This window comes from Podarcis vaucheri (assembly GCF_965113315.1).
Source record: "Podarcis vaucheri genome assembly, chromosome: 4".
Taxonomy (NCBI): domain Eukaryota; kingdom Metazoa; phylum Chordata; class Lepidosauria; order Squamata; family Lacertidae; genus Podarcis; species Podarcis vaucheri.
Window position 1 is genome coordinate 18229805 of NC_138762.1, and position 19133 is coordinate 18248937.

Genomic DNA, 19133 nt, shown 5'->3' on the forward strand with positions numbered 1-19133 from the left:
TCTCCATTCTATCTGGACTTGCCAGGTCATGAGCCTGGGACCTATTCAGTTATGACCCTGCATACTAAACTGCAACCCTGCAGATAAAGGCTCCATATTGTCCTTCCACGACTCTCTTGCTCCTCCAGTAAGTTAATTGCTGACCAGGGCTCCTGATGGTTTCACATTTGTAAATGTAGAATATTTACCTTCTCCTCCCTACCAAACTAGTCTTAAGTGGCCTATTAGGTTTGGGCTTTATTAATCCAGAGCAAATAATTTGGATTGAAGATAAGGTTGAAAGATAAATTCACATCATACCCCATCTCCCTATACCAGAATCAATCTTGGGGTTGGGGGGCAAATGGGGAAGGATAGGGGAAAGCCCCTTTGCTCAAGTAGAAGCCCTTGAGCAAGGCTTCATTTGACGCGACTCATTAGTTGAATTCTGTCCCATATTTAGATTTGAGGTGCTGGTTTTGACCTTTAAAGCCCTTCACTGCCTAGGACCCTCGTACCTACAGGACTGCCTCTCCCGGTATGCCCCACGGAGGACCTTAAGGTCCATAAATAGCAACACCCTAGAGGTCCCGGGCCCTAAGCCTAAGGAAGTTAGTTTGGCTTCAACCAGAGCCAGGGCCTTTTCAGCCCTGGCTCCGGCCTGGTGGGACGCTCTGCCTCATGAGACCAGGGCCCTGAAGGATCTGATTTCTTTCCGCAGGGCATGTAAGACAGAGTTGTCCCGCCTGGCCTTTGGCTTAGAATCAATTTGACTCCCTCCCCGTCTTTCTTTTTTCCTTTCTCCTTCTGTGATGGGCTGCATTTTAATGTTTTAATGTTGTATTTTAATCTTGTTTTTTAAATTGTATTTCAATCAACTTGTTTTTATTATTGGTTGTTAGCTGCCCTGAGCCCGGCCTTGGCTGGGGAGGGCGGAGTATAAATAAGAAGAAGAAGAAGAAGAAGAAGAAGAAGAAGAAGAAGAAGAAGAAGAAGAAGAAGAAGAAGTTGTTTTATTTTTTGTAAGTCCCTTTGAGACCCAGATGTGGTAAATTGGGTAGTTTATTTTTAATAAATGCATAAAATAAAACATCCACTAAAAATCACTTCCAAGGTTTCGGAGGGCAGAGATGGATTATGGGCCTCGACAGAAGCCCAGACCAGAAGCTACATTCCCCTCTCCACTAAAACTGGGCTCTGTTCAGGAAGAAGAAGCCAGAATCAGCATGTGCTCTGCATCAGGACCCTGTTGATGCTCCAGAAAGGGACAGCCATGATCAGCTATAAAGCTTCTCATTTGGTGCCTAGCCATTGCTGATACAACACATCACCTAGCTCAGCTTCCTGTGAATGCGGTTGGACAGCTCCCCTGCTCTTCTGGAACCTTGCTCTCTGGTACATTGGACAGCTCTCCAGTTTCACTGGTGGAAGGAGAAAGGTGGTGCTGGGAACAGCAGAGGTTATCATCTCTGCCCAATATTCATTATTTTCTTTTAAACATTTATAAACTGTCCTTCAGCATAAACTTAACAAAGAATACAATTACAATAAAGACATTTTTATTGCATCGCCCTCCGTGCCCTCTGATTTCGTGCAGCTTCCTTGATTTCATTACACTCATGTGCTTAATCAACACCCTGAATGGGCTTGTAACTGTAACCAAGTTACCTAATGTTATTAAATCAAACATGATCTGATCTTGCTCGTGGCAGAGAGAGATTTAAGCGCAGCAATTAATTAGATTGGGATCATCATCGTGTCATTACCACATGGACACACCCTCCTTGTTTATATGCATCAATTTGATTTGCTTGAGCAAACATAAAATTTTATCAACAAGCTCCCAAGATGATAGTGTCATGAGCCAGGAGTCAGCTTCGCCTGCTGAGCAGCGGCCTGAAGTGAAGGTGAAGTGACTCCACCTGCACCTGATCAGCCTTCAAGGTCACAGAGCAGAAGGCAACGATGGGAACCAGCTGTCACTCATGAGAAGCAGCTGGCTCCAGGCTTCTTAAACAAAGCTCTTAGCAGCAGTCAGATGCTGGAAAGAATGCCTGTGGTTCCTGACTCTATTTTGCTGCTCTCTGCTCTCTGCTCTCCATCTCAACCCTTGGCTCTGTGTTCAACTGGATTCCCTGATCTCTGGACTAGACCCTTGGCTCTGTGATCATCTGGATTCCCTGACCTTTGTACTGTCTGTGGCTTCTGCTCTCAGGCAAGTTTTCCTCAGAGACTCGTAGTCTCTGCTTGCTTGGCAATGGGACTTGGACTGGGCTACAATAGTAAGCCAGAAACAAAGCAAGATGATGGTTGGATGAGGCTTTGCATTAGCCCTTCACACACATTATTAATACTACATCTTGTATCAGATTACTAAATTATGGTGTAACATACTGCATCACATTATGCAATGTGTTGACTACATAGTGACTGATTGTCACAGCTGGATCATTTTCATCACATAAATGTCAGGCCAAAACAACCACTGAATCTGAAATGAATTCAGATCATCTGTCCAGAACTGTGTAGTAAATATTGTTGGTATGAAAGTGAGTAACAAAATGTTACTACACTATTGGATCTTCTGTTGGGTTGCTGTTTTTTAAACCCGTTGTGAGAAGTCTAAAAACCTGAATATGTGTTCAAAGCAGTGAGGATTTTTTAATATTACAAACCATTGCTAGTTACAAACCATCACTTATTACCAGAGAAACCACCTAATCTTATCACTGCGGTTCAGGGACTGCAAGATTTTCTTCTGTGTAGTGAATCTCTGTTGTATTTGGTTTCATAATGAGTCATATCTACCCTGGGAGAAGGTTCTGAATGATAAGCTCTTCCTAATAAGAGACTCTGGGATTTATCTGTTCAAGAATGATCAATAAAATCTGGAAAGAATCATGTGTCCAATTTTCTCTAGTACTTCCTTTAGCTGCAACATTCAGGGTGCTTGGCTGTGTTAGGCTGCAGGCAGAGAACCAAACAAGAAGCTGCAACAATTCGTTGCTGTCTGGTCTGCAGCCCTGATATCTGCAAGGCTTTTCACCTAGAAAACATGTTTAATTATTCCAAGTTGAATAATTAAAGTTATAGTGGGTGGTAGCCAAATAAATCTAATCAAAGTAGACCCATTGGAATTAGCTGATCTGACTTAGTCATATCCATTCATTTCAGTGGGTCTACTTTGATGATGAATTAGACACAGCCCACATGGATGACAGCAGTTGTTGTTGTTAATGTATTAAATTTGTATACCACCCTTCATCTGAAAGTCACAGAGCAGTTCACAACATAGAAATGCAAAATGAGAACACAAAATACATAATACAAACAAAAACAAACCATAAACCCCACTCTCACAAACACATTTAGAACGGTAAATATTTTATATTATTTATTAAATTAAGACCTGCATGGAGTTAGCCTTTACCTATTTATTTTTGTGGTGCTTAAACCCACACAATGGTGATTTAGCTAACTAAAAGTCAAATATATGAACTGGCCCAATTTAAGGGATTAGCCTTTTTTTAATCTTAAGGCAGCCCTGTTCAGGGAAGCTTTTAACGTGTGATATTTTACTGTATTTTTGGTTTTTATGGAAGCCGCCCAGAGTGGCTGGGGAGGCCCAGCCAGATGGGCGGGGTATAAATAATAAATTATTATTATTATTATTATTATTATTATTATTATTATTATTATTTTAAAAAAATAATTCCAGGCATTCATCGCAGAGCTATATATGAAGATCCATTCAGAAAGTAAGGTCAAGAACCCTTTGTTTTAAGAGCAATTATTTGTGTGTAGAGGAAAGTAACAGTTTAAATTTCTGTCCACATTGTTGACATGGAAACATATATCATTATGAACCATCTGGTCCATGATCTTGGCAAACTTCATCAGGCAATGTTCATGTTGGTTAGCGGACAATTTTGTTATACAGGAACACCAGCTTGCAGCCAATTTGTTACCATGGAAAATTCTGGGGAAATTTGGCCAGGGACCCATCCTCACCCTTTGAAGCAGGCCATAGATAGTAGCTATAGAGACAGATAAACTTCAAATTCCAACTTGCTTATAGAGATACTGTCGGAGTTCTCCCAGGTCAGACTCAGAGACATACTTCTGGGGCTCGTAATTCGACCGGCAAGTGTTACATGCTCCGGAATTCTTCCTTGACTTCAATTTGAGTCGGGGGGATAGTCAGGCTACAAAAGAAAGCCACTAACATTTGTCAGATATACATCATGTGGCTTCTGAGTCCCCAAAATGTCTGGCAGACAAAGACTTTGCTCAGTCTGGAGAGATTTCTCTCTTAGCTGCACGAAACCCGTCAGTCAAGGAAGTCAGAGATGCGTCATGGCCATACATGAAGGATATCAGCTGCTTCAGAGGTCTTGTAAAATGACAAAACCTTTTGTCCAGACTTCCCTGACCTGTAAGATTGAACCATGTTGTTATTGATTTTCTGTTCTCTCTCTCTCTCTCTCTCTCTCTCTCTCTCTCTGTGTGTGTGTGTGTGTCCCTGTTATACTGTTCTTTGTGCTGTGTCTCCTGTGTTATGATAGTTTTATTGTCGTATTTTTGCATACCGCTTGGAATTTTTAAATTGTGAAGCAGCTTAGAAAATGTTTTTAAAATAAGTAAATTGCTCCCATTAACATTCAACACCAAAAGTCCCAGAGGAATTTTGGGAAGAATTTGGAGGGATAAATTGTTTCTAGTCCTAGTCAGCGTGTCTTGTACAGAAAACCTAATATTAATGGACGTTACAGGGCACTCTCAAGATACCTCCTGAAAACTGCATTAGCTCCTCTTCCTGGGGTTCCACCTGTTCATGATGCGTAATGCAGCGACTTTGCCGAAGAACCATTTCCATTTATTCCTTGTCCCAGAGACAACAGCTCCCCCCTTTCTTCCTTTCACAGTCCTCACTTGCCATGCCTTGTCGCCATTTGTCAGGTATTGTTGATAAAGAGTCCTTTTTCTGGCTGCTTCTTGCAGGTCTCTCACCTTCTTTCTCCCCAGCAGTTTCCTCAAGCCGCTTTACAGTTTTCCCCTCAGGTTTTAAAACAAGCTACTGTGTCCATCTGCAATCCTTTGTAGCCTTTTTCACTAATATCCTTGGTTCTCCCCTCCCCACAGGGCACTGGAGTTTGTAAAGCTGCAACAAGTTTTATTTATGGAAGGTGTTAGCTAACTACGTGGTTCCATTAAATGTGTAGTTTGGCTTTGCACATGATCATTATTTTACTTCAAACTAAGGAGAGGGAAACTGAGAACCCAGGAGCCAAATGTGAACCTCCAGTCCCTTCAATTGTTGGTTCTTATTTTGACATCTCTCTCTCTCTTGGCGATCACTCATGGCTGAGCGAGATTGTCTTCCGTGAATGCAGTCTTAGCAGTGTGTCTGTAAATTACAGTGGAGGCCAATTCTGTATCCACACATCCTTCCACAATGAGGACATAGGTTTCCTAGGAGGAGTTGATCATGAGGATTTGCCAAATGTGCTTTACTCTTAGTTCATTTCTCCCTTTCGTTCTGAATTTATGCTTCTTCAAAATCCATGGCGCCTTTTGTTTGTTGTTGTTTAGTCATTTAGTCGTGTCTGACTTTTCGTGACCCCATGGACCAGAGCATGCCAGGCACTCCTGTCTTCCACGGCCCCCCACAGTTTGGTCAAACTCATGCTGGTAGCTTGAAGAATACTGTCCAACCATCTCATCCTCTGTCATCCCCTTCTCCTTGTGCCCTCAATCTTTCCCAACATCAGGGTCTTTTCCAGGGAGTCTTCTCGTCTCACGAGGTGGCCAAAGTATTGGAGCCTCAGCTTCAGGATCTGTCCTTCCAGTGAGCACTAAGGGCTGATTTCCTTAAGCATGGATAGGTTTGATCTTCTTGCAGTCCATGGGACTCTCAAGAGTCTCCTCCAGCACCAGAATTCAAAAGCATCAATTCTTTGGCGATCAGCCTTCTTTATGGTCCAGCTCTCACTTCCATACATCACTACATGGCGCCTTTAGTAGAGGCTATTCTCCAATTGGTTGGGACGCAGGTGGCGCTGTGGGCAAAACCTCAGTGCCTAGGACTTGCCGATTGTATGGTCGGCGGTTCGAATCCCCGCGGCGGGGTGCGCTCCCATCGTTCGGTCCCAGCGCCTGCCAACCTAGCAGTTCGAAAGCACCCCCGGGTGCAAGTAGATAAATAGGGACCGCTTACCAGTGGGAAGGTAAACGGCATTCCGTGTGCTGCGCTGGCTCGACAGATGCAGCTTGTCACGCTGGCCACTTGACCCGGAAGTGTCTGCGGACAGCGCTGGCTCCAGGCCTATAGAGTGAGATGAGCGCACAACCCTAGAGTCTGGCAAGACTGGCCCGTACGGGCAGGGGTACCTTTACCTTTATTCTCCAATTGGAGCACTCGCAGGCCAGTGTTTCCCATTTTTTGGTGTTTATACTTTTTTTTAAGGTTTGCTTTGAGAGTGTCTTTAAACCTCTTTTGTTGTCTGCCAGTATTTCGTGTTCCATTCTTAATTTGGGAGTAGAGTAGTTGCTTTGAAAGATGCTAATCAGGCATCCAAACAACATGGCCAGTCCAACAAAGTTAATGTTGAAGAGTCATTGCTTTGACACCGGTGATCTTTGCTTCTTCCGGTACACTGACATTTGCTTGCCTGCCCAGTTAAATAATTTCTACATGTAGATAAGCTCCCAGAACCCTTATTTTTCCTGATTTTCATTCCTCATTCTGAGGAAGGGATGCTCTTTAGTGGCAGAGCTTCTGTTTTGCATGCAGAAGCTCTCAGGTTCAGCCACCAGCATCTCAAGTTCAGGTTGGGAGATATCCCTGTTTGAAAGCCTGGGGAGACCATTGTACTCTGGTCCTTCTTGTGGGCTTCTTATAGGCATCTGGTTGGCTACTGTAAACACTGGGACACTTGCCTGGCCCAGCAGACTCTTCTTACATCCTTATACCAATGAGCAAAGAGAATATTGAACAAGTTGGGCCAATGATCTGACTTGATTTAATACAGTTTCCTATATTCGTGTAAACCAGCTGGCAACTTCTGAGGCAGCTCCACAAGCTTTCAATACTTATCTGATTTATTTGCTGCTTAAGCCTTTCCACCAAAACTTGCTGCCCCTTATCAGGAGGCAGTGTAGAAATAAAAGATTTGTGCTCCCCTGAAATTAATCCCATATAGCTTGCCTCACGCCTAGTGGCTCAGAGCAGCAGAGAGAGAGGAAATGTCCTCTATGTCAACAGAAGGTAAAGCTGAAAACTCATCCCTTAATCATTTTCGTTACTTGAACACTTCTTGATTTCATCCAGATTGTTGGCTGTTGTTTCCATTTACTTCTCTGCAACATGTGCGCAAACATTGGACGGGGGGCGTAAGATAATAAACATGGGTATAAAGTGAGTAAAACTCTAAAATATATTTTTTTAATATGATACCACTAAGCAACAAAGAAGGTTTGTTGGTCTGAAGCTCAACATCAAAAAAACTAAGATCATGGCCACTGGTCCCATCACCTCCTGGCAAATAGAAGGGGAAGAAATGGAGGCAGTGAGAGATTTTACTTTCTTGGGCTCCATGATCACTGCAGATGGTGACAGCAGCCACGAAATTAAAAGACGCCTGCTCCTTGGGAGAAAAGCGATGGCAAACCTAGACAGCATCTTAAAAAGCAGAGACATCACCTTGCCAACAAAGGTCCGTATAGTTAAAGCCATGGTTTTCCCAGTAGTGATGTATGGAAGTGAGATCTGGACCATAAAGAAGGCTGATTGCCGAAGAATTGATGCTTTTGAATTCTGGTGCTGGAGGAGACTCTTGAGAGTCCCATGGACTGCAGGAAGATCAAACCTATCCATCCTTAAGGAAATCAGCCCTGAGTGCTGACTGGAAGGACAGGTCCTGAAGCTGAGACTCCAATACTTTGGCCATCGATGGTTCAAATCCCTGCGAGAGGGTGAGCTCCCATTGCTTGGTCCCTGCTCCTGCCAACCTAGCAGTTCGAAAGCACATCAAAGTGCAAGTAGATAAATAGGAACCACTCTGGAGGGAAGGTAAATGGCGTTTCTGTGCGCTGCTCTGGTTCGCCAGAAGCAGCTTAGTCATGCTGGCCACATGACCCAGAAGCTATACACCGGCTCCCTCAGCCAATAAAGCGAGATGAGCACCGCAACCCCAGAGTCAGCCATGACTGGACCTAATGGTCAGGGGTCCCTTTACCTTTACCTATCAAATTGCAATCCTACCTACCACCTCATAAGTCAAGGCATGTAACATTCAGGACCAGCCACATTATTCTGGCGTCCGTGGAACAAAATTACTTTCTACATGCAAATAACCTGCTCTACAGCCCTTTCCCTAGAGGAAAAAGGGGAGAGGAGAGGCATTTGTCATGCGAATTAGAGTTCTGCCCTGCACCAGGTCTGTATTTTCCTTTTACAAAGCGAACAAATGCAACAGCCGCTTTAAGTCTCTTGGGTGAACATCTTGTCTCCCTACTCCCCTGACTATTTTAATGGTCAGTGAAGCCAGAGAAAAACGCCAAGAGGAAGGAGTTTGATTGCTTTTTGCCTTGTCTCGCTGCTTCCTCCGTACTAACAGCAGGACAGAAATCAATCTTTCGGAGGAGCCCAACAGTTAATTCCAACTGGCACGCATGGCAGCCACGCATCCCGGAGTCACACAGTGCTATCTATCATGGTCACCATGCTGTGAGCAAGTGGACATTGCCGTGCTGCTGACAGCAGCCCAGTTTTTTTGTGGGGTTTTTCAAGCAGCAACTTTCTCTCAAGAAGAGGTTTGGGGTCCCTTCCAACTCTACAATTTCTGTGCTATTATGAATATAAATGTTAGCAAACCAAGTAGCACCCACAAAGGGAGAATTAGATGCATGCTTATCACCTCCATCTCAGACAATGGGCTAGGAGTTGTGTGTTTTTAAAAAGCGGATAAAAGATTAGACCACATCTATAAAAATTGATGGAAGTTTTGTAAGGCATATTATAAACCTTTAGAGGATAGTCTTTCTGTAGCGCTCAGCTTGCTTATCTGGCAGTTTTATTATAATATATTACAATACTAAAAAAATGGTTGCTATTCCTCTGTTTTTATTGCTGCGCTGACAACAAGAGCTGAACTAGGGTGGTAAAAGTGGCCTATACATTTATCAATAAATTAGCAGCATTTTCCCATGTAATGATGTAAGTCGTGCAGAGATGCTTCGACAAGCCAGTTCCATATATTGTAGGGCAAATCTAAATATGCAAATCAAAGGAAGCTCTGAACACTTCTGAGCAACCCTTATGGTGGCCTGACAGCTATGTTCTTCTCCAGTCCTCTTCATTGTCCATGCCAATTAGGGCTGACGGAAGTTGGAGTCTGGCCACATCTGGAGGGTATGATATTGGCTATCCCTAGATTAGATTATCTCCAAGGTCCCTTCCATCTCTATGATTCCATGAGTCATCTTCTAATAAACATCTGTAGAATCCCAGGATTACTCTGAAATCAAAAAAGACTGTATTTATCATGTGTTTTTGACAACCTGTCAGTCCGCCTGGGTGAACATCTATTCCTGTTTGGATTGTTGCAACTGCACATCTGAAGTGAGAACAAACAGATTTCAGATTCACGATGGATGGCAGTTAGTATGACAGGAGTGCTTTAGTTTGTTTTGCTCTGACAAGGAGGTAACTCGGGAAACAAAGGCAGGGGGTGGAGTCTGGACTCCAGTTTTGTAAGCCTGTTATCTTTTTCCAACACTGAGGTGCCCAGACAGCTGCTCAGAGAACTACGCTAAGAAGCCGTTGTCATCTAGCGGAGCTGTGGCATGCAGTCACCTTGCGGAAGGAAGGGAGGGCAATTTGAGCTGCTCAGAGCTTTGTCAGCAAAAAACAGTGCGTTTATATTTGTCTGATGTCTGCATCTCTCAGAGGACCTTTCAAGCTTTATTAGTGACGGGCTGGGGGGGGGGGGAGCTGGTGCTAAGAAAAACAAATAATTTGAAGGGGGCAGTGAAACAGCCCTTTGGCAGGAAAACGGGAACTGTTTGAGTTGTGTCATGGATCTAAGAGTACAGCCAGACTGTCACAGTTTCTGGGTGGGATTCAATCGCAAACTGGCAAATGCAGGTTGGGCTATTAAAGCTGATTGTGTGCTCTCCCCACCCCAGCCCTGAGATCAAACCTTTTGTGATAAGGAAGTAATTGCAAACAGGCACTGGAAACTATAGGGTAAGACTTGCTTTGAGATTAATAATAATAATAATAATAATAATAATAATAATAATAATAAATTATATCCCACCCATCTGACTGGGTTACCCCAGCCACTGTGGGAGGTTTCCAACAAAATATAATGGGGCAAAGGTAAGATTAAATAGTAAAGGACCCCTGACAGTTAAGTCCAATCACAGATGACTCTGGGGTTGCGGCACTCGTCTCGTTTTACAGGCCGAGGGAGCCAGCGTTTGTCCGCAGACAGTTTTTCCGGGTCATGTGGCCAGCATGACTAAGCCACTTCTGGTGCAATAGAACACCGAAACCAGAGCAGCGCACGGAAACGCGTTTACCTTCCTGCCAGAGCGGTACCTATTTATCTACTTGTGCGGCATCTGATCAAGGCCTGTATTTTATATATTTGCAAATGTTTGTATGTTTCATGCCAGGCATAAAGCAGCTGGCTAAGTGTTTTGGCAGTTGTTTATCCTCTTGAACAGGGCCCCCCTGATTTATAGCAGTACCTTAAAGTTGTAAAAGGAAATTACAGGCTGGGAGCAAAGGTCATACTGACCATACAAATTACAGAATACAATCAAGCTGCAAAAACACTAACTAAGAGTTTGTAAATAGTAAGATTTATTGTTTAACGGAGGACTCGAGCCATATTTTCATAAGGTTAAAGGGCAAGAGCTAATGGGAACAGCAGCTGGCTGGGGAAAGGGAGTTGTAAATTGAAGAGGTAGCTTTTGAAACTGTTTTTACTAAGTTCCTTTTCTTCTAAAAAGCTATATATGTTAATGTATGAAATATATTGGCTTAATGTAATTATGCAAAGGATTTAGAAAGTAAGAAATGTTAGATTCTTATGTTAGATTCTTATTTCATTGATGGTGTGTGAGAAGGTGAACCCAAGATCTCTGTTTAAGATAAAATTTAAAACCATGAGCCATCTGTTTTAGCCATCTGTTTTGGAGTGAATAGGGCAATAGGGCAATAGGGCAAAGGTGATCTGGTAATTAAGGTGCCTTGTCGAGGCAAATGTAAGATATATGGCTACTTGTCTGCCATTTATGGATAGAAGGAAATATAGCTCTTTGTCTCCGATAAAAGGTAATAGGAAATGGGTATATCTTTTATGATTGGTTCTAGCAAACAGCCAATAGGAATTTCAACCAGGCTGATTGGACAGAGGCAGCCAAAGGAGGAGCAAGGGGGCTGGGCTGAGGAAATATAAGTGCTGGCCATCAGGGCTGGAGTGGGCAGAGCTTTGGTAACCATATACCACTGTGTCTCTCATTTATTTGTCTGACAAATAAATTATTATTTTAATTTCTCTATTGCTGCGTTGAATATTTCATTTCAGCTAAGCGTTAACCACAAGCAAAGTGCTACACTTGCACTGGCGTGCTTTCAAACTGCTAGGTTGGCAGGAGCTGGGACAGAGCAACGGGAGCTCACTCCGGGATTCGAACCACCGACCTTCTGATCAGCAAGCCCAAGAGGCTCAGTGGTTTAGACCACAGCACCACCCGCATCCCTTTTAAAGGTAAGATATGAAAGCAATTAATGTTAAGAAATGTACCGTATTTTTCGCTCTATAACACGCAGATTTTTTCTCCTAAAAAGGAAGGGGAAATGTCTGTGCGTGTTATGGAGCGAATGTGTGGTCCCTGGAGCCTAAAAATGAGGCAAAAATCAAACCGCGCTTCAGGGAGAAGGGAAGCCTGAAGAGAGGAAGTGGCAGCTTTCCTGCATTCTGCCTCAGGGTCTTACTGCCCGCCCTCTCTGTTTCCTTGCTGTGTTTGCTCAAACGGAACAAAGAGCAGGGGAAGCCCCTCCCCTCCAGGCAAGAAGAGAGGAAAGCAGAGCGTCCGTCCTTCTATCCTCTCCCTGCTCCGGAGGAACAATGTTTGTGAAGGGAAGAGAGATTACAGGTTCGGCTTAAAATTCTGATTTGACTTCCTGCTTTTTGTTTTTGGAGACACACAGCATTCAAATATGCTTTCTTCCATTTAAAGAGGGAGAGAGAGAGAGAGAGAGAGCACACGCTGGCTGGCTTGTGTGGGTGGGCGGGGGGGAACTTTTGCCTTCCTTTCCTCACGTTATAGCCCTCTCCTGCATTCTTAGCCTTCTGTGTTTTTCCTTCCCTCCCCACTTAAAATGTGGTTACAAAGCATGGATCCACATGGATCCTCAGGATCTTTGCATTGGGTCACCCCAAATTCACCATCAGAGCACATAGCATGTCCATGGCTACAGCCTGTCCCCCCCAAAAAAAAATCACGCACCCACTGTTGCCTGGGGCTGCAATGGTGCAAAAACGTGGTTACAAAGCATGGATCCACATGGATCCTCAGGATCTTTGCATTGGGTCAGCCAAAATTCACATCAGAGCACATAGCATGTCCATGGCTACAGCCTGTCCCCCCCCCCAAAAAAAAAATCACGCACCCACTGTTGCCTGGGGCTGCAATGGTGCAAAAACGTGGTTAAAAAGTATGGGTCCACATGGATCCTCAGGATTTTTGCATTGGGTCACCCCAAATTCACCATCAGATCACATGTCTGTGGCCACAGCATGAAGCACAAAAATGATACGTCCACTGTTTCATTCAGAATATTTTTTCCCTTGTTTTCCTCCTCTAAAAACGATGTGCGTGTTATGGTCAGGTGCGTGTTATAGAGCGAAAAATACGGTATATGCCACTTTATCTTCAAAAATATACCATTTGTATGCCACTTCTTTGCAAATTTCTGCTGAAGATGACTTGCAACATATCAAAATACGGTTTGAGCATATTACATCCATCTTGGCCTGATTGCACTGGCTGCCAATTAGTTAACAGGCCCAATTCAAAGCACTAGTCTTGACCATAAAAGCCTTAAATGGCTCAGGACTGCAATACCTCAAGGACTGCCTCTCTGCATATGAACCCACTCAGACCCTGAGATCATCATCTGCGGCCTTTCTTTGTGTGCCGCCCCCACAAGGGGTCTGGAGGGTGGCAACATAAGACAGGCCTTTTCTGTGATGACTCCCCGTTTGTGGAATGCTCTCCCCAGGGATGTTCAGCTGATGCCTTCACTATACACCTTCAGGCACCAAGCGAAACCGTCTTCAACCAAGCCTTTGACTGATTAACAACCTATATCCTTTTAAATGAATGGGGGGGGAGGAGGTGGTTATTGGTTTGGTTTGGTCTTGTTTTTATTATGTATTTTGTGCAGGGCTGGTTTTAGGTTTGATGGGGCCCTAAGCTACTGAAGGCAATGGGGCCCTTTATATGCCCAGCTGTCCTTTGTCAACAACAAATTGTCTCTGTTTTTTTGTGTTGAATATATGCTATATGGTAATTTATGGACCGAATAGGTATCTAAAGCCATTTGCACATAACAAAATATGTATTTTATCAAAGTAATTGTTGAACTGAAATACAATTAAGAAGTATATTAATAGTGACATCATAGGAGCCTACACAACACAAAACATTGTTGCTGTATGTAGGTTTTATTTTATTGGTTTTTTTATCTTATATTTTGGAAATGTACATCCAGGTTTTTTTCCTTTAATTTTTTTTGAGGGCCCCAAGAGAGTGGGGCCCTAAGCTATAGCTTATTTAGCTTATACGTAAATCCAGCACTGATTTTGTGGGGTTTTTTTATCTTGTATTTTTATGTTGTGAACCCCTCTGAGTTCTACCGATGAGTTATACCAATCAGCCCTGCCCCCCTTCCTCTAATATTCCCCCAGTGTCACAATTTTAGATTTGCAAGGACCTCAGGGACGGGAGCTGTCCTCTTGTGCTTAGAGTATCATGCATGCATATGATGACGATGATGATGATTGCCAAAATGGTTTTGAAGCCATTTACAAGCATGAAACCAATTGCAATATATATAGACAATAGACAATTAAAATTCACAATAAAACGACTCTATCAAAGTATTAAACTCCCACAATTAAAATGTGCAACAAAACAAGCCCATTAAAATAGCAAAACAATTAAAACAGTTAAATTAGGAAAACAGAGGCAGAGTAGATATCCTTATATATCAAGCAAAAAACAACATCTTGGGAGCTTAGCTGAGTTCTTACTATGCCTTCATATTATCCTTGGCATTTCTGCACAGTCATTGCGCAGGAGACCAGGCTAGAACAAAACACAAACTTAGGAATTAAGTCATTGCCTTTTAATTAACGTTATGTACTTAAAGAAGATTAGGAAGGGTTTCCTGGCACCTGCAATTCCCAGGCTCCTGCTTGCATTTGGGGCAAAGCCCAGCATTTACCGCAACTCCTGGATTTTATCCAGAGTTGCTTGATTAAGAAAAAGTTTTGAGAAAATAACCAGTTTGGAAAATAATTCCAGAACATCTTTTTAAGGAGACGACTCTATGGAGCTCGGCTTAATATTTTGCAGCTGAACGCTTCATTAAAAATAATAATAATAATCCTCATTCTGTTGTTAACTACAATGGATGCCGCAAGCAGGTGGTAATTAGTATGTGTATGACATCAATTTAAGTGCCTTGTTTGTGGGAAGCAAAGACGAAACTACCGTTTGTTCTCAGTAAACAGGTTACAATAAGAACAACCACATTAGCAACCAAAGGTTTGGGCCATTGCAAATCGAGCATCTCGGAATACGTTTATTCAATAGTGACTGTTGTGTTTGCCTGTTCTGCTAGCCAGCCTAACCCATTGCTCTCTCTCCTTCCCCTTCTAATCCAATTTTGTGTTGTGCTTCAGTCACAGGGCCAGGTCTACCATTCGGCAGGTTGATGCCATCCCCTCCAAGCATCCCAGTTTTCCACGACAGTCCCGGAATTACAGAAGCCACCCCGGCTTCGGCTTTGATCCTGGAATGTCCCTATTTCCCCTGCCTGTGCTGCCACCAATGAGCTTGGATAGAAGGATGAGCCAGAGCTTGTCTGTCAGGAGTGCGTGCAGGAGCCAGGCCCTGTGACCAGTAGGGCTTCGCAGGACTGAAGCTGAAATATACTCAGAGTCGCAAAGTGATTTCATGCTCTTTATTCAGCTCATAGTGGTGAGGAAGAACGAATGAAGGTCCCCTCAAAGTATCTGCTTTATATACATTATTTACACAATGGGCTGCACATGATTGGCTAATTCTGGAATTCTACTGTAAGCCAATCAGGTTGTGGATTCACTTATATCTGGAGCATGATTGGGTGGTTTCTGCCAACCAATCATACTGCTGCATTGTTCTAGGACCAATCAGACTGCTGCATTCTGAATCCTATTGTTCTAGGACCAATCAGACTGCTGCAGTTTGGATCCTATTCAACTCAGTACATAACAGGGGCCTTCCTAAGTTTGTTCTGAAGAGGCACGGTGAGGCCAATTGGTAACTCACAGCACCTGGTGGCAAGAGCCAGGAAGAGATATAAGGCCAGCATTTCCCTTCAGCTCTTTGCCACAGCAACACGTTTTCTGCCTTGCTGCCTTCCTGCCCACACACTACAGCTCTTCCCCATCACAAGCTGCTCCTAAGTGCTGAAAAACCTTCTGGAATAGTGCAGCAAATAGTACAGGGATCTATAGCACTGGCAAAATCCAAGGCACATTGTCTTGTATGGATGGGCTTGCTTTTTCCTGCTGCAAAACCACCAATGGATTAATGTTGTTGTTGCTGTCATTGGCATTCAACTGAACTTACCTCTGGCTGCACTTCCTGTTCAAGCCAATGATCTCAGCAGTCCCACTGCAGGACCCAGATGTGCGCAGAGTTGCCCAGGATCCAAGAACTGGCATCGATGCTCAGCACAACTACCCAAGGAGAGGGACTAAGTGTCACCTGTAGGAACGTTGGTCATAACTTGAGACACTGTAGCTTGAGCTTATTGACAACACTGACAAGCCAAATGCCAACTATATTGGGATCCAGTCAGTTTGAAGATCTGGCTCTTAGAACATAATTGTTTTTCCTATAAGAGACCCAAGTCTCGGAGGGAATGATGTAGCTGAACAAAACCCAGCTTTGCTAGTCCCAACAGAAGTACTTCATTAGGCACACAAATTATGAATGGCTTAATTACGTTCCTCTAAGTCTAGGGTGGTGGGTCATTGACTGCTTTTCAAAAGATTAAAAAGGAATATTGAACTGCGGGGAGAGAAAGTATCTTTTTTTAACTCGGTCTTTCATGGAAACTGCACACAAAAAAGAACATTCCAAATACAGCTATAATTTTCATATATAGCGTGCAGCTGTGATCTTTACTTTCAAAGAAACACATTCCTATTGTAATTTACTATGGAATTGCCATTACTTTCTAGTTAAAAACTTTTGGTTTCAATTTTTTTTTATCTCCTTTCACTAGGGATTTGGGAGTTCAGTGATTAAAACAGGATCGTTTTCTACATTTAGCGGAGATGGAGGAACCTGCTCCATCAGATAATGCTAGACTGCACAATTTGCGACTCTTCTCCCCAGCCAGATATCCCACATAGCACTAACAGGAGCTCTTAAAAAAAAAAAAATACTATCTGTCTGATAGGGATGTGGGGAAGGGCTATAACTCAGTGGTAGAATGCATGCTTCCCACACAGCAGGTTCCAGGTTCAATTCCAGCCATGGTGGTTGATGTACATTGGGAACTGGTAGAGAGGAAGACAGGGAGGACAACCGTAGGTCGAGGAAGAGTCAATTATAGTGGGAGCTGGAGTCCAATGATACCTGAAGAGCAACCCAGGTTCTCCATCTCTTAATGGTACCTCTGTCAAGAAGGATGAAGATGATAATTTATTGATATAAGTTTGTTTTCTTTCTTAGCTTTCTTTCTTGTGCTTTTATTATTTGTTGCTGGGAGCCTCCCAGAGTGGCTGGGGCCACCTAGTCCAGGGGTCAGCAAACTTTTCAGCAGGGGGCCGGTCCACTGTCCCTCAGACCTTGGGGGGGGGGAGGCCAGACTATATTTTGGGGGGGATGAACAAATTCCTATGCCCCACAAATAACCCAGAGATGCATTTTAAATAAAAGCACACGTTTTACTCATGTAAAAATGCCAGGCAGGCCCCACAAATAACCCAGAGATGCACCCTGTTTAGAGAAGCTTTTAATGTTTGATGTATTAAGGTATTTTAATATTTTGTTGGAAGCTGCCCAATTATAATTATAATTATAATTATTTATTTTAAATAGAAGGACACATTCTACTCATGTAAAAACACAATGATTCCTGGACCGTCCGTGGGCTGGATTGAGAAGGTGATTGGGCCAGATCTGGCCCCCAGGCCTTAGTTTGCCTACCCATGATCCTAGTCAGATGGGTGGCATATCAATAAATCATCATCATCATCCTTGACAGAGATATTATTAAAAGACAAAGAGAGCAGAGTACTGGGTCATTAAGAGCAATGTAAATACTGTCCTTCCCCTTCCCCTGGCTTTCAGTAATGGACATAGACATAAGAATTGGGAGGGGGAGGTTGCCAGGGTTACAGGGGACATGATGTCAACATAGGAAGGGAGGGGAAGTATGGCAGTTGCCCCAGTTCATAGTATCATAGAGTCGGAAGGGACCCTGAGGGTCATTTTGTCCAACCTGAATATGCAGCTGTCCCATACGGGGATCAAACTTGCAACCTTGGTATTAGTAGCACCACACTCTAACCAACTGAGCTATCCTTCGTTTTGTGGGTTCCGTTGAAGACCAAGGCTATAAACCAAGGATGGGGGAGTGTGTGGCCCTGCAGAGGTTGATGGACACCAACTCCCAGCATGGCTGATCATCAGTGATGGATGATGACATAACCATGCGTGCCCTTGACGTCTTCCCACCAGTTGTGTGAAACTTCCATTGTCTTTTTTGACGCTCGAGACTTGTTTAATTTCCCAACCCTTTGAGAGTTTGCTTCTGCTTATCCATAGACATATGTAAATGAGTCAGAGTGATTCAGTCATCCTTGTGAAGTGCCTAGCAAGAAAGGCATGCTATCACCAAGGATGTTGGGAGGAATGGAAGTAATTGCCAGCTGAACCCGATGTCCTCATATCATACTTCACAAACACACAATGAAGCGCTGCATTCAAGTAGACTTGAGGGGTCTGAATCCGGCATTTCATGACTCACATCCACCTCTAATTTTATTGACAGCATCTTGGATTGGAGACTTTCTTTTCTCTGAAGGTTCTGTAGGAAAGGTCAGAGCATGCTATCAATTAACTTACGGAAAGCAACACGGCCAGGCTGTAAAATTGAATTTGCTGGCCTAGTGAAAAGAAGCAAAAGCAGGAAGATTGGCTCTTTGAAAGGGAGCAGGAAAGGGATAAGGGAGGGTTTTGGGTCCCCAAACCGTCACTTGAAAAATTAGTGGTTAGACAGGAACGACAAATACAACTAAAGGCAGAATCTTTTGAGCTGGTGTATTCAATCATTGATTCATTTTATTTCTCTCTCTCTCTCTCTCTCTCTCTCACACACACACACACACACACACACACACACACACACACTCCTGCTCAAAGCAGCTTACAACAAAGAAACGAGAATGCATTTCAAACAAACATTCCCAATACTGTTAAGTTGTGGGTGAACATATCAGACGACACCGCGATTCTCCAAACAGCTCTTTTTTATTCACAGGTCAGGTCAGAACTGAACTGAAGGGTTCAGCCAGCCTGCTTATATAGAGCTCCATTAGAGCGCAACAGTAACCACTTTCTGTAACTATCCAATCACTGAACGTCACTTTCGATCCCTTATTTGCATATGTGGACCTGAACTATCTACGGTATCCCCCTGCTGGCCCAGGGTGAGAACTTCAGTACATAACAAAAACAATGTCACAATAATATAGCAAAACTATAACATAGCAACAATAACACAGCAAAATGAAAATATAACAACGTTCAATAAACCACATTTCAATACTATAAATAGAGCAAGATTACTT